This window comes from Stomoxys calcitrans, chromosome 2, assembly GCF_963082655.1.
Source record: "Stomoxys calcitrans chromosome 2, idStoCalc2.1, whole genome shotgun sequence".
Taxonomy (NCBI): Eukaryota; Metazoa; Arthropoda; class Insecta; order Diptera; family Muscidae; genus Stomoxys; species Stomoxys calcitrans.
Window position 1 is genome coordinate 112,730,382 of NC_081553.1, and position 15,634 is coordinate 112,746,015.

Sequence of the window (15,634 nt, forward strand, 5' to 3'; positions counted from 1 at the left end):
GGCAGTCGCTGACAATCAGCGGTATCGAGCGGAGAGTCTCAGTGAGAGGTCGGGTGGCACCGGCTTTTGCACAAAGACTGAGTGCCTATGATGCTCGATATGACAAGGCGAGTTATTGGCGCCTTTAAATAACCAATGGCCTCTCTGTTCCCGCAGCGATCGGTCCTTTGGACCGGAACGAGTTTGCTCATCTTCAGGAGCATGACGAGGATCGCCACCTCCACATGAAAATGTGGTTACAACTACAACAACGTAATAAAAATCCCTTCTATGATCAAGAAAGCCTAAGAAGTAAAAACGCCGATGAAGGGCACAATCAAACAAACGACCCTTAGTGTAAATATATCGATTTACGCACGTGGGGTGAATCCGTTGCTTCGATAGAAAGATCAATTAGAGGAGTGCATCCATAAACTTGGTGTTATAAATTGGCAAAACAACGAACAAGACAAAGCGCTTGGGAAAAGGTTATGCATTCGACTTCGCAGAGTACGCTGGCATTAGCTCAAGTCCAAATCGATGGTGTCCAGAGAAAAAAGCATTTTACTTACATAAATATTATGGACTTACCTTTGGCTATCCTTCTATGGATGTGGTGGGAAGCCGATCTCATCATAAGATCATCAAGCCGTAGTATAAATCTCCCATGGATGTTTGCCAACAGGCATCCGTGATAGATTATCAACAAAACGCAAGTCTATGGCTTTGATATGCCGAATAAATGTCACTTCAAACGATGCCTTAACATGGCTTTAAGTTTTCAGGAGTTTATACCGGCCACTCTAAAAAACACATTGTTGCTTTGCTTTGGTAGGCTACACAAGCTTTTGATAATACTTTGCCTCATTTTTAGCACTCTGAATTGATTTCACTTGAAAAAAGGAGTTTTTTGTTGTTCCAAAAGCGAACATTTATGATCCCAACTTGGAGAATCTATTTGGCTTCTGGCAATGTCATTACTTATTAACATTAAATGTCATTTTGGCACTATTTTGCTTTAATATATTGTATGACGACCGCTTACACAAACTCAGCACTTGAAAAATAACAATAAACCAACGCATCAATGCTCTATTACCTTCATTAATCTATTACAATTGCATATACCTAACAGTCCGCCAGCAGCTGGCAAGAGTGGCCGAAACACTGAACACACCCAACCCAAATCAGCTGTTTATTGTTATTTTTTGTTTTTGCATTTCATTGTTTTCTTTTTTGCCCCGGTAAAACATGTGAAGCGTTTTGTGATTTTTTTTTGGTTGGTTTTTAAGTGTAATTTGCATATTATTTTAATTAAATTCAACACCAAATAAAAGTGAAAAGAATACAACAAGAAGAAAAAACAAAGAGCTACGACATACGGCGTCTGTCAATCACATAAAACCACTGCTGGTGTCGCAGACAGACATATTAACGGGAGAATATAAGAATTCAGGCGTTTGTGACGGTACCTCCTCCCTAGACAAGGTTAATTATGTTGTTGTTGTTGTTGTAGCAGTTTATTGTGTACTATCTTTCGTCTGCTTGATTCTGTTGAGTGTCAAGACCCAGGAACTCCGCGACTAAGATGGGGTGCGTCCACAGGGATCTGGGTCTGAGTCGAGTGGGTCTGGCCGGGCAGTTAAACAGGTGACGTGTATCGTGCGGTCCCTGGTTACAGTCGGGACATACATCTTGCACGTCGGCATCAATCCTAGCTCTGTGGGAATTGAGGCGGCTGCATCTGCCGGAACGTAATTGAGCCAGAATCACTCTGGTTTGCCGGGGGAGGTCGATTTCTTCGGGTGCAATGGGTGGCGGTCGTACTCCAAGGACTACATTCACCCGGTAGCCAGTTAACGCGTCTGCTACCGTGTCTGCATGAATGTTGTTCAGACCCGCTTGATATGCCGCTTGATCTAGAGGTTCTCTCTTGTAGCGCTGGACCTCACGCTCTAGATCATGTAGATCTACCTTAAGGCTTCTGGGCGGTGGGTATCTATCCACAAGATGATGATTTGGATGATTTCTGCGATAACAGCCCAAAAGGTATTGCTTAGACAGCATGTAGTTATGTCTTCGCACTGGTAGGATCTTTGTCTCCTGGTGGAGGTGGTCCACATGAGAACTAAGGAGGCAGCCCGTCGCAGTTCGGAGGGCGGCATTCTGACAGATCTGAATATTATTCCACTGCGTGTCACAAAGCTGACGTGACCACACTGGCGCTGCATAACTTACCACAGACCGGCCAATTGCTTTGTACGTGGTCAACAAGGTTTCTTTGTCTGCACCCCAAGTGCTGCCAGCGAGTGACTTGAGGACCTTGTTTCTACTTTTGACTTTATTGCAGATTGCTGTGGCATGTGGGGAGAAAGTGTAGGAGCTGTCAAATGTGACGCCAAGTATTTTGGGACACTTGATGGTCGGAATCAATTCTCCATCGACCATCACAGTCAGCTCAGAATTCACCTCACGCGTATTTGTAGTGAACAGTGTGGCTGAAGATTTGGTGGCGGATATCTTCAGATTTCTTGCAGCGAAATATGAGGCAAGCTCGTTGAGGTAGACGTTCAACCTATCGCAGATGTCATCAATGGGTGGGGGGCCTGATGCCAAGATCGTACAGTCGTCCGCATATGATACGATCTCTATGCCGTCTGGAGGAGGTGGAATGGAGGAAAGGTAGAGGTTAAACAGAGCCGGAGATATCACCCCGCCTTGGGGAACTCCCTGTTTCACTCTACGGTGTTTTGACTTCTTATCCCTAAATTCCACAAATGACTGGCGACCACACAGATAATTCGCGACCCAACGTTTAAGGCCTGGCTGGAGGGACGTGTTGGCGATGTCCTCAAATAATTTGGCATGGCTGACCGTGTCGAATGCCTTCGATAGGTCCAATGCCACGAGGACCGTCCTATCACATGGCCTGGGTTGATTGAAGCCACGGCAAATGTGTGTGGTGATGGCATGCAAAGCTGTTGTTGTGCTGTGCAGTCTCCGAAATCCGTGTTGATGCTCGGCGAATGGAAATTCTCCTACGAGGCTCGGGAGGAGTAATGCCTCAAGCGTCTTAGCCACTGGTGAGAGAAGGGAGATCGGTCTGTACGACTCCCCCAAACTCGGGTCTTTACCAGGCTTCAGTAGCGGGATCACTCTGCCCATTTTCCAGACATCGGGAACTATAAGAGTGTTCAATGACAGGTTAAGGACAGTGGTAAGGTACTCAACTCCAGGTAAATCCAGATTCTTCAGCATCAATGTAGAGATTCCGTCGGGGCCCAACGCCTTGGAAGATTTGGCGCCACGGATGACATTCGTAACTTCGCCCACGGTAAATTGTGATGGCTGTTCATCGGCTCGGAGACCACGAATACGGCGAATGGCTCTCCTCCTTGCCCTGTCTCTCTCGGGATGCACGATAAATTGACGGTTGAACAACCTGGCGCATCTCTTCGGATCAGTCACGGTTAACTCGCCAAAAGTGACTGAGGTCCTGTCGTCCCGTCTACCGGGGTTCGAGAGAGACTTAACAGTGGCCCACAATTTGCCTGCACCGGTGCCTAAGTTACATTGCTCCAAGTGTTCCAGCCACAAATTCCGCTTATGTTCGTTGACTACCCTGTTTATTTCCAGATTCAGCTCGCTGATTCTGGGGTTAGCGGGGTCCATAGCACGAATCCCATCACGCTCGTCTGCGAGTACCACTGCTTGCGCCGGGAAATTGGGTCGCACTTGCGGTATTCGACCGGCTGGAATAAAGCGAGCGGCTGCTGCGTTGATGATGTCTCGGAATTTCCTCTCGGCCACAAGCACATCAGAGGGGGGTGGCAGTTCATTGAAGCGGCGATTGGTATACTCTCTGAAGCCAGTCCAATTGGCCTTCTTATAGTTGATGAACGTTCGGCGCTCAGAGGTTATGAAGTCGGGTGGTCGGTCGATGGTGAGGATTATGGGGAGGTGGTCTGACCCCAAAGAGATGACGGCTTGCCAGGATACGTCACTCAGGAGATCAGGGGATGCGATTGAGATGTCTGGCGAGCTGCTGCACCTCCTCGTAATCCTAGTGGGGGCATCCTCATTCACCGTGCAAAACGTGGAGCTATCTATCTGCTCTGCCAAAGCTATGCCACGCTGGTCGTTGCCTAGGGGAGAATGCCATGACGAGTGATGTGCATTGAAATCCCCCAGAACCAGACGACTATGGCCAGATAGCAACCCACTTATGTCGGGGCTGTAGGCCTGGCCATTAATCGGGACACAGCTGCCAACCGGCGGTATATACACGTTGTATATCTCTATCTCGGCAGTACCAGACTTGACTGCTACCCCCATACATTCCATGTATGGGTCACTAGCGTCAAGCGCAGGCGAGATAGGTCTATACTGCACGGAATGGTGTATAACGAAGGCCAATCCCCCACCTCCATTCCTTGAGCGATCCTTACGTAGCACATTGTAGCCGTGACAACTGTGCAAGCTGCAGGTGTTAGTCAGCTTTGTCTCCTGGATCGCTGCGACCGATATGCTCTTCCGACTCATAAAATCCACAATCTCATCAATCTTGCCTCGCAGTCCATTGCAGTTTAACTGCAGGAACGATACATTTCCCGACACTGGCCTGGCAATAGTAGGGCTAGGGTGCTGTCTTTGCATAAATTGCCGTACGGGAGAGGTCGGGGGGGTCACATAGTCCGACGACGAGGACGCCGAAGGCGACGACGGCGACGCTTGTGACCCACTGCTGGCTGAGTTCGCACAGCACCTAGCGACATAGCCAGTATGACTATACTCCCGTAGCGAAGTTAGGCCAGAGCAAGAACGGAAATGTACCCACTCCAAGCACCTGTTACACCTCACCGACACTGACCGATGATGAAGGCGGTTCTGGCAAACGGAACAGAACCAGGGTCCGGGGTTCTTTTCAATCCCGGCACGGACCAAAAGCATACGGAGAAGGCACTCCGGGATGTGCCTCTCCCATGACGAAAAAAGACGAACACGTACACTGAGGCGGCAGCCCTTGCCGATGAAGATTCCATCGGGTCAATCCGGTACGTACAACCGGCTGCCATGGGATTTGGTTAATTATGTTAAATACACAAATGTATGTATAAACATATATATATTTGATGCAAAAACAATAAAGTATGTGTATTTTTATATATGTACGTATGTATATTCGCTACGCGGGAACTTAAACAATATGTGAATGTGGTTTTACAGCCAAATGGCTATAGGAACAATAACAAATTTGCGAACGGTCAATGTTCGTCATAAACTAGGAGAACCAACAAGAACCCCGTACGTCGATCAAGTACATTGTACATTTTTGTCATTTCTTGGTCAGTGTGAGGGTTGAACGCGGTAGGTCTGAAGATTTCAATCACAGACGCACTGCTGCCAAAGGCAAATGCATTGTGAGTGCTGCTTTAGCTTTGTTCGCACACATGTTGGTGGGTTTGTGTCGATTTTGTGTTTGTGTCATAATTAATGAGCATTTGCATTTGCATCCTCTTCCGTACAATTTGAATGAAATGTTAAATTAGAGATTTTGTTTGTAACACCACCTATGGCACTCTCAGATGTACATATTGCTGAGAAGAAATTGCGATACATCATTAAAGCAACAGCCGCTCGCTTTATACCAGACGGTCGAATACCCAAGTGCGGTAAAACTCCACGGCGCAGGTAGCGGTATTCGCAGACGAGCACTGTTCCGATCCTACACTGAAACTGAATGTACACTGAAGCTGTCTCTAGAAATCGATAGCGTGCTTCACGAACATAAGCGAAATTAAGGGATAGTGCACTTGAATCAATGTAACTGAGACGCCTGCATTGGCAAACTCTTATCTACTGTTAAATCACTTTCGAACCCCTGCAAGAGAAGACCTCAACAACTTTTAACGACATAACAGTGTCTGAGCCGCAGATATGCGCCCGGTTATTTAATCACCAAGTTATTGAGCATCCTGAGATGGAAGGAAGATATCCATTCATGGTATATCTGCCAATGAACAACCATGGCAATTTATCATGGACGAAGTTACAAATGTCATGCGACGAGGTTAAAAATCTCTACTGATGCTGAATGACTTGGATGTACCTGGAATAGAGTATACGACCAGAGCTGTCATAGTTCGAGATGTTTGAAAAATGGGCAAAATTATCTCTCAACTGAAGCCTGGAAAGGATCAGAATAAAAGTCGCACAGAACGATTTTCCTTCTCTTGCCAGTAGTCAAAACGCTTGAAGGTCTTTTCTTTCCTAAGACTAGTTGGAGAATTTCCATTTGCTGAGCATCAGCACGGATTCCGTAGATTGCATAGCAAGATGACTGCCTTGCACGCCATCAATACACATATTGACCGTGGTCTAAATCAGGCCAAGCCTTGCAGTAAAACGGCCCTCGTGGCTCAGGACCTGTTGAAAACTACGGTCAGTCATGCTAAATTTTCGGAGGACTTCCTAACATGTCTCTCCAGCCGGGTATAAAACGCTGGATTGCAAATTATCTGTGTGGTCGCCAATCGCTTGTGGAATTTTTGGATAACAAGTCGAAGCTCTAGTGTGAAACAGGGATTTTCCACAGACGGGGTGATATCTCCGGTACTGTCTAACCTCTTCCTCTCCTCTATTCCATACCCTGCAGACCGCATCGTATCATATGCGGACGATTGTACGATCATGGCTTCGCGTCGTCTCATTGATGTCATCTGCGTGAGGTTGTACTACTTCCTACAAGAAATTTTAAGAGATCCGCCACGAAATCTCCAGCCACACTGTTCACTCTAACGTCAGCGCAGATGAATAAGGAGTTGGCTGTGACAGTCGAAGGCGAAAGAATTTCGACGAACAAATATCCCAAAATAATTGGTGTCACATTTAGCAGACTTTATACATCTTACGCATTTGCAACTGCAATTTGTGACAAACTCAGAAATAGGAACTAGGTCCCCAAAGATCACTTGGGGTGCAGACAAAGAAGCTTGATGTTGTTGTGCCACATTTTCATGTGGAGGTGGCGATCCTCGCCAAGCTCCAATAGGTGAGCCCGCTGGTTCTGGTCCAAAGGACCGATCGCCGCGGGAACAAGTTGGCCATTGGTTCTTTTAAGACGCCAATAACCCGCCTTGTCATATCGAGCATCATAGACACTCAGTATTTGTGCAAGAGCCGGTGCCGCCCGGCACCTCTCTGAGACTCTCCGCTTGATACCGCTGATTGTCCGCGACTGCCGTTGCAGCTACTCCGTATGAAGCATACTACTATCCGCAACCTGTGGACGCCCGGTAGCTCGCAGCTAAGCTCTCGTGATAGCAATAAACACCACACTGATCGGACCTCACTCTTCCAGCCTGTGTGGTGCTCACAGCTATCCCATGCAAAACAGTTGTTGTGCCGATGCTCGGCGAATGGAAATTCTCCAACGAAGCTCGGGAAGGTGAAATGCCTCTTAGCTACTAGTGAGAGAAAGGATATCGGTCTGTACGATTCCCCCATACTCGGGTCTTTTTCAGGCTTCAGTAGCGGGATTACTCTGCTGACCTTCCAGACATCGGGTACATAAGAGCGTTCAAAGATAGGATGAGGACAGTTTTAAGGCACTGAACTCCAGGTAGATCCAGATTCTTCAGCATCAATGTGGAGATTCCGTCGGTCCCCAACGCCTTGCATGATTTGGCGTCAGGGATGATATTCGTAACTTCGCTCACGATAAATTGTGATGGTTGACTATCGGCTCGGAGACCACGAATACGGCGAATGGCTCTCCTCCTTGCCTTTTCACTCTCGGGATGCACAATAAATTGACGGTTGAACAACGTGATCCTGTCGTCTCGTCTATAGGGGTAAGAGAGTAACTTAACAGTTGAATACAGCCTGTCACATATTCCGCTTAAGTTCGCTGACTACCCTATTTATTTCCAGATTCAGCTCGCTGATTCTGGGGTTAATGGGGTCCATGCAACGAATCCCATCACGCTCGTCTGCGAGTATCACTGCTTGCACCGGGAAATTGGGCCACAATTGAGGTATTCGACCGGCTGCTGCGTTAATGATGTCTCGGAATTTCCTCTGCTCCAGGTGGGTGGCAGTTCACTGAAGCGGCGATTGGTATACTCTCTGAAGTCAGCCCAATCGGCCTTCTTCTGATTGATAAACGTCCAGCGCCCAGAGGTTATGAAGTCGGGTGGTCGGTTGATGGTGAGAATTATGGGGAGGTGGTCTGACCCCAAAGAGATGACGGCTTGCCAGGATACGTCACTCAGGAGATCAGGGGATGCAAAGGAGATATCTGGCGAGCTGCTGCACCTCCTTTTAATCCTAGTGGGGGCATCCTCATTCACCATGCAAAACGTGGAGCCTTCAATCTGCTCTGCCAAAGCTATGCCACGTTGGTCGCTACCTAGGCGACAATGTCATGAAGTGTGATGCGCATTAAAGTCCCCTAGGGCCAGACGATTATGGCTAGATAGTAACCCACTTATGTCGAGGTTGTAAGCTTGACCATTAATTGGGACACAGCTACCAACCGGCGGTATGTACTCTATCTCGGCAGTACCGGACCTGACTGCTGTCCCTCCATATTGGGGTCACTAGCGCCAGGCGCAGGCGGGATGGGTCTATACTGCACGGATGGTGTATCACAAAGGCCAATCCCCCACCGCCATACCTTGAGCGATCTTTACATAGCACATTGTTTCCGTGGCAACTGTGCAGGCTGCAGGTGTTTTTCAGCTTTGTCTCCTAGATCGTTGCAACGAATATGTTCTTCCGACTCATAAAATTCACAATCTCATCTACCTTGCCATGAAGACCGTTTCGATTCAATTGCAAAAATGATACGCTGGCCCGGCAATATTGGGGCTGGGGTACGGCTGTTGCGTATATTGCCGCACGGGAGAGGTCGGGGGGTCACATAGTCCGGCGACGAGGACGCAGAAGGCGATAACGACGACGCTTGTGACCCACTGGTGTCTATGTTCTCACAGCAACTTGCAAGGTATTCAGTGCGACTATACTCCCGCAGAAAGATAAAGGAAATGAAAAGACGTGAAAGTGAGCGAATTTAGATGTACAGGAGTCAGAATGAAGTCCGGAAATTCTACCAAAGAATTAAACATCAAAACGATGGCTTTGGTGCAGGCACATCCTCCTGCAGAGACAAAGAAGGAAATCTGGCAACTGACACAGATAGCATGCTGAAGATATGGAAAGAATATTTTACCCAACTGCTAGTGTCCGACGATGGCAGCAAAGAGGATACCGCAGAACCAATCCCTGATGATGGTATAGAATGTTTACCTCCTAGTTTCACAGAATGTTTAACTCCTAGCCTAACAAGGCAGCAGGAGCCGACGGGTTACCCGCTGAACTATTTAAGACTGGAGACGACATGCTGATAAGGTGTATGCATCAGCTTGCCTGTGCGATCCGGCTAAAAGAACGCATACCCGATGATTGGAACCTCAACATACTATGTCCCGTACAAAAGAAAGGAGACAAGACGGAATGTGCCAACTACAGAGGAATAAGTCTCCTCCCCATCGCATACAAGATACTCTTGAGCGTACTATGAGAAAGATTTAAACCTAAAGTCAATGAGATAATAGGAACCTATCAATGCGGCTTTAGACCTGGTAAATACAAATATTCACACTGCTCCAAATCCTCAAAAAGACCCTAGAGAGACAAATCAACACCTACCATTTTTTTGTTAACTACAAACCTACTTCGAAACTCCTTTACATTCAAAGGTATTTCAAGCCATGTCTGAGTTTGGTATCCCTGCAAAATTAATAAGACTCTGCAGGATTACACTTTCTGATACGCGTTCCTCAGTAAGAATAGGAAAGAATCTCTGCGGACCATTCAATACCAAACGAGGTTTCAGACATGGAGACAACTTATCGTGTGATCTCTTTAATATCCTGCTGGAGAAGATAATACGAGCTGCAGATGTTTAAAGATATGGCACACTAATCCCAAAACAACAAATGCTACTCGCCTATGCCGACGATATCGACTTCATAAGTCAGCCACCGGAAGTAGTAACTGCAACATTTGAAAGAATCGAAAGAGAGTCAGTGAAAATGGGTCTGGCAGTAAATGGAGATAAGACGAAATGGATGGTTTCAACTCCCAAAACGCCTTGTACAGCCGAGCAGATAAAGAAAATGGAGAACGTTGGGAATCACAACTTTGAGATAGTCAGCAACTTCATCTACCTCGATACAGGCTGTAACGATGAAATGGATGGTTTCAACTCCCAAAACGCCTTGTACAACCGAGTAGATAAAGAAAATGGAGAACGTTGGGAACCACAACTTTAAGATAGTCAGCAACTTTGTCTACCTTGGTAACGCAGTAACGACGAAATGGATGGTTTCAACTCCCAAAACGCCTTGCACAACCGAGTAGATAAAGAAAATGGTGAACGCTGGGAACCACAACTTTGAGATAGTCAGCAACTTTATTTACCTCGGCATTGCTGTAACCGAAACGAATAACACCAGCTTTGAAATAAAGCGAAGAATAATACTGGCAAACAGGAGCTACTTTGGATTAAACAAGCAGTTTGGAAACAAGGCCAACTCTCGACAGACGAAGATTACACCATACAAGACACTGATACTACCCGTGTTGTTATATGGTTCGGAGGCATGGGTTTTTGTGAAAGCAGACGAGGTAGTGCTTGGAGTGTTTGAGAGAAAAATACTTCGCAAAATATATGGACCAGTTTGCGTTAATGGTGAATATAGGCGACGTATGAACCACGAGCTGTATGACGACGATAGCATAGTTACACCTATCAAAACACAACGGCTGTGTTGGCTAGGTCATGTTGTCAGAATGTATGAAGAAGCTCCAGCAAAGAAGTCTTTTGAAGGCTAACACGGTGGTACACGCAAATTGGGATGTCTAAAAGCCCAATGAAAAGAACTAGTGGTGGGACACACCTCGAAACTTGGTGTCAGAGATTCTAGAATTAGCGCAGAAGATCGAGGCGCTTGGAACGCTATTCTATTGGGTTGCCCAAAAAGTATTTGCGGATTTTTTAAAAGAAAGTAAATGCATTTTTAATAAAACTGAGAATGAACTTTAATCAAATATACTTTTTTTACACTTATTTTCTAAAGCAAGCTAAAAGTAACAGCTGATAACTGACAGAAGAAAGAATGCAATTACAGAGTCACAAGCTGTGAAAAAAATTGTCAACGCCGACCATATGAAAAATCCGCAATTACTTTTTGGGCAACCCAATACATTCGGCTAATGAAACAAATGTTCTGTCATAGCCAATTAAAGTAAGTAATACTCCCGTAGTGACGCAAGGCTAGAGCAAGATCGGAAATGCACCCACTCTATGCACCGGTTACACCTCACCGACTCCGACCGATGATGGAGGTGGTTCGGGCAAAACGAACACAACCAGGGTTCGGAGTTCTTTTCAAACCAGAAGCGTCCGGCACCCCGGCATATGGCTCTTCCATGACGAAAAATGGACCTTGCCGATAAAGAATTCCATCAGGTCAATTCGGTGCGTACAACCGGCTGCCATGGGTTTATTTGTTAGATGTTCTAGTCACAATTCGAATCATGAAACTCAGCGTCTTAGGTAGACATGCGCTACGGTTGCCTCCATGCCCCATCCCCGGTAGTCCAAAGCTTTATAGAAAATTCTCCTTATTAACATATCTTAAATGCTTTCTAAGTCGTTGCATATCTACTCATGCAGATATCTCTTTAATTGTGGCCATAGTTGTTGCTGCAATTCATTATAATTATTGTTGTATGGGGATCGTTGCAGTGTCAGTCTGAGGTGTTTATTTTTATGCGAATTGTGTGGTGTTTTATTAAATTGTTTAAAGGGCTCTTTTAGTTATTTTGAAACGTGCAATTCATTTTATTTATATGTGCACATATTTTTTGGCTAGCTCGATAGGCAGGCCATATGTGATCTTGTGCATGATTAGATAGTCGCTCAGCGAAGGGAGTCGTTAACGGTTGCACTGCCCCAGTGTCGCGATAGAATTCATATAGCTCGAATCGAAATGTTACAATATAGCAATTCGCCAATAGTGCAATAAAAATTAAAACATATTTGTAATCAATGAGATATAAACTATTGTAGTATGTGCGTATGTGTGTCTAGTGATAAAATGGCAAATGTGCATGATGGAGTGATTAGGCATAAGAGAGTTGCGTGTAGCTTTAATTGCAAATAAAGCAAATTAGAAATTGCCTCAAAGTAAGCGGCTACCCTTGGATTGTAAAAACTATAATGTCCTTGGGTCTAACAAAAACAAAAACTAACAAATGTGTGACTATATGAAAAATAGACTATATATACGTTTTAGAAAAGCTCAGTTTTTCCCAAAAAATGCAATTTTAAGGAAAATTGTCATTGAAGTGAGTAATTATTTCTTAAATCAGCGGATAAGAAATCATATTTATTAAAAGTGGAACCAAAATTTATTATAATATGATCTTATGATGAAAATGCCTTAAATCCCGGCTCTTATATCAAACGTATTCGTGAGAAATATATTGGGTTGCCCAAAAAGTAATTGCGGATTTTTTAAAAGAAAGTAAATGCATTTTTAATAAAACTTAGAATGAACTTTAATCAAATATACTTTTTTACACTTTTTTTCTAAAGCAAGCTAAAAGTAACAGCTGATAACTGACAGAAGAAAGAATGCAATTACACAGTCACAAGCTGCGAAAAAATTTGTCAACACCGACTAAATGGTCAACCCAATATTTTATACGTATAAGTACATGATAACCTACTTCCTAAGTTGGCTATCACAGGACGTTTGTTCCACTCACCATATTCCAAATAGATTTCTAAGAGCCTCGGTCTTCTTTGCTGCTTTACAATTTCATACACCGAGTTTAAATATAAATCTCCAAATGGCCTTTCCATCGGAGTTTTGGTCTTTGCCTTCTGCGTTACCATAATTATACCCTCTACCATAGGATGGGGGCATATTAATTTCATCATTCTGTTTGTAACACCTCGAAATATGCGTCTAAGCCCCATAAGGTATATATATTCTTGATCGTCATGACTTTTTAAGTCGATCTAGCCATGTCCGTCCGCCTGTCCGTCTGTCTATCAATAGCACGCTAACTTTCGAAGAAGTAAAGCTAGGCGCTTGAAATTTTGCACAAATATTGGGTTGCCCAAAAAGTAATTGCGGATTTTTTAAAAGAAAGTAAATGCATTTTTAATAAAACTTATATATACTTTTTTACACTTTTTTTCTAAAGCAAGCTAAAAGTAACAGCTGATAACTGACAGAAGAAAGAATGCAATTACACAGTCACAAGCTGTGAAAAAATTTGTCAACGCCGACTATATGAAAAATCAGCAATTACTTTTTGGGCAACCCTATACTTTTTATTCGAGTAGGTCGGTTGGGATTGTAAATGGGCCACATCGGTCCATGTTTTAATATAGCTGCCATATAATCCGATCTTGAGTTTTGACTTCTTGAACCTCTAGAGGGCGCAATTCTCGTCCGATTGGGTGAAATTTTGCATGGATGTTTTGTTATGGTTTCCAACAACTGTTCTGAGTATGATTCTAATCGGTCTATAACTTGAAATAGGTGTCATATAAACCGATCTGGGGTCTTGAATTCTTGAGCCTCTAGAAGGCTCAATTCCTATCCGATTTGGCTGCATGACTTTGGCTTTTTCATGACTTTATGACGTCTAACAACTGTGCCAAGTAAGGTTTAAATCGGTCCATAACCTGATACAGCTGTGATATAAACCGATCTTGTATCTTGACTTCTTGACCCACTGGAGGGCGCAATTCCTATATGATTTGGCTGACATTTTGTTGGAGGTGTTTTGTTATGACTTCAAACAACTGTGCCAAATATGCTTCAAATCGGTCCATAATATGATATAGCTGGCATATTAACCGATCTAGGATCTTGACTTCTTGGGCCTCAAGAGGGCGTAAATATTATCCGATTTGGCTGAAATTTTGTGCAACGACATCTCCCATGTCCTTCAATATACGTGTCATATATGGTCTGGATCGGTATTCAGCCTGATAGAGCTCCCCTATAAACCGATCTCGCTATTTGACTTCTTGAGCCCCTAGAAGGCCCATATCTTATTCGATTTGGATGAAATTTTACACATAAACTTATACTGTGGTCTCCACTACTCAATTCAATTAGCATAGCAATTCTTTTCTTTTATCCTTTGTTTGTCTAAAAAGAGATACCGGGAAAGAACTCGACAAATGCGATCAATGGTGGAGGGTATATAAGATTCGGCCCGGCCGAACTTGACACGCTTTTACTTGTTATACCCTCCACCATAGGATGGGGGTATACTAATTTCGTCATTCTGTTTGTAACACCTCGAAATGTGCGTCTAAGACCCCATAAAGTATATATATTCTTGATCGTCATGTCATTTTAAGTCGATCTAGCCATGTCCGTCCGTCCACCCGTCCGTCCGTCTGTCTGTCAATAGCACGCTAAGTTTCGAAGGTGTAAAGCTAGGCGCTTGAAATTTTGCACAAATACTTTTTATTAGAGTAGGTCGGTTGGGATTGTAAATGGGCCAAATCGGTACATGTTTTGATATAGCTGCCATATAAACCGATTTTGGGTCTTGACTTCTTGAGCCTCTAGAAGGCGCAATTTTTATCCGATTTGACTGAAATTTTGCACGTGGTGTTTTGGTATCACTTGCAACAAATGTTTAAAATATGATTAAAATCGGTTCATAATCTGGTATAGCTTTCATATAAACCGATCTTGGGTCTTGACTTCTTGAGCCTCTAGAGGGCGCAATTTTTATCCGATTTGACCGAAATTTTGAACGTGGTGTTTTGGTATCACTTCCAACCACAATGTTAAATATGATTCAAATCGGAACATAATATGGTTCAAATCGGTCCATGTTTTGATATAGCTGCCATATAAACCGAGGCTTGAGGCTGTAGAGGGCGCAATTCTCATCCGATTTGACTGAAATTTTGCACGTAGTGTTTTGGTATCACTTCCAACAAATATGATTAAAATCGGTTCATAATCAGGTATAGCTTTCATATAAACCGATCTGGGATCTTGACTTCTTGAGCCAATAGAGCGCGCGATTCTCATCCGATTTGGCTGAAATTTAGCATGAGGTGTTTTGTTATGTCTTCCAATAACCGTGCTAAGTATGGCGCAAATCGAAACATAACCTGATATCTGCCATATAAACCGATCTGGTTTATATGGCCATCTCTAGAGGACGCAATTTTCATCCGATTTGGCAGAAATTTTGTACAACGGCTTCTCTCATGACCTTCAACATACGTGTATAATATGCTCTGAATCGATCAATAGCTTGATACTGCTCCCATATAAACCTATCTCCCGATTTAGCTTCTTAAGCCCCTACAAGGCGCAATTCTTAACCGAATGAACTGAAATATTACACAATGACTTCTACAATGTTCAGCATTCATTTATGGTCCGAATAGGACTATAACTTGATATACATAGCTCCAATAGCATAACAGTTCTTATTCAATATTCTTTGTTTGCATTTGTCAAGTTCTTTGAATGACGTTTTCAAATAGAAAAACACCATCAGGCAAATCGAATAATAACTGGGCCCTCCGGAG

General features: G+C 44.1%; 1 protein-coding gene across 4 annotated transcripts in view; it reads left to right on the plus strand.

Annotated features, from left to right (window-relative positions):
• Positions 1-1,231: 1,231 nt before the first annotated feature.
• The window catches only part of LOC106089436 (glycosaminoglycan xylosylkinase homolog), a 30,844-nt gene continuing 16,441 nt past the window's right edge, over positions 1,232-15,634 (plus strand). Inside the window, exon 1 of one of the 4 annotated variants that reach the window (XM_059362887.1) lies at positions 1,232-1,467. The gene's annotated coding sequence lies outside the window, so the exon portion shown is untranslated. Of the gene's footprint in view, positions 1,468-5,061; positions 5,087-12,004; positions 12,236-12,262; positions 12,397-15,634 lie in introns of those variants that run through there. The other 3 variants (XM_013255282.2, XM_059362888.1, XM_059362886.1) reach the window with 3 other exon arrangements.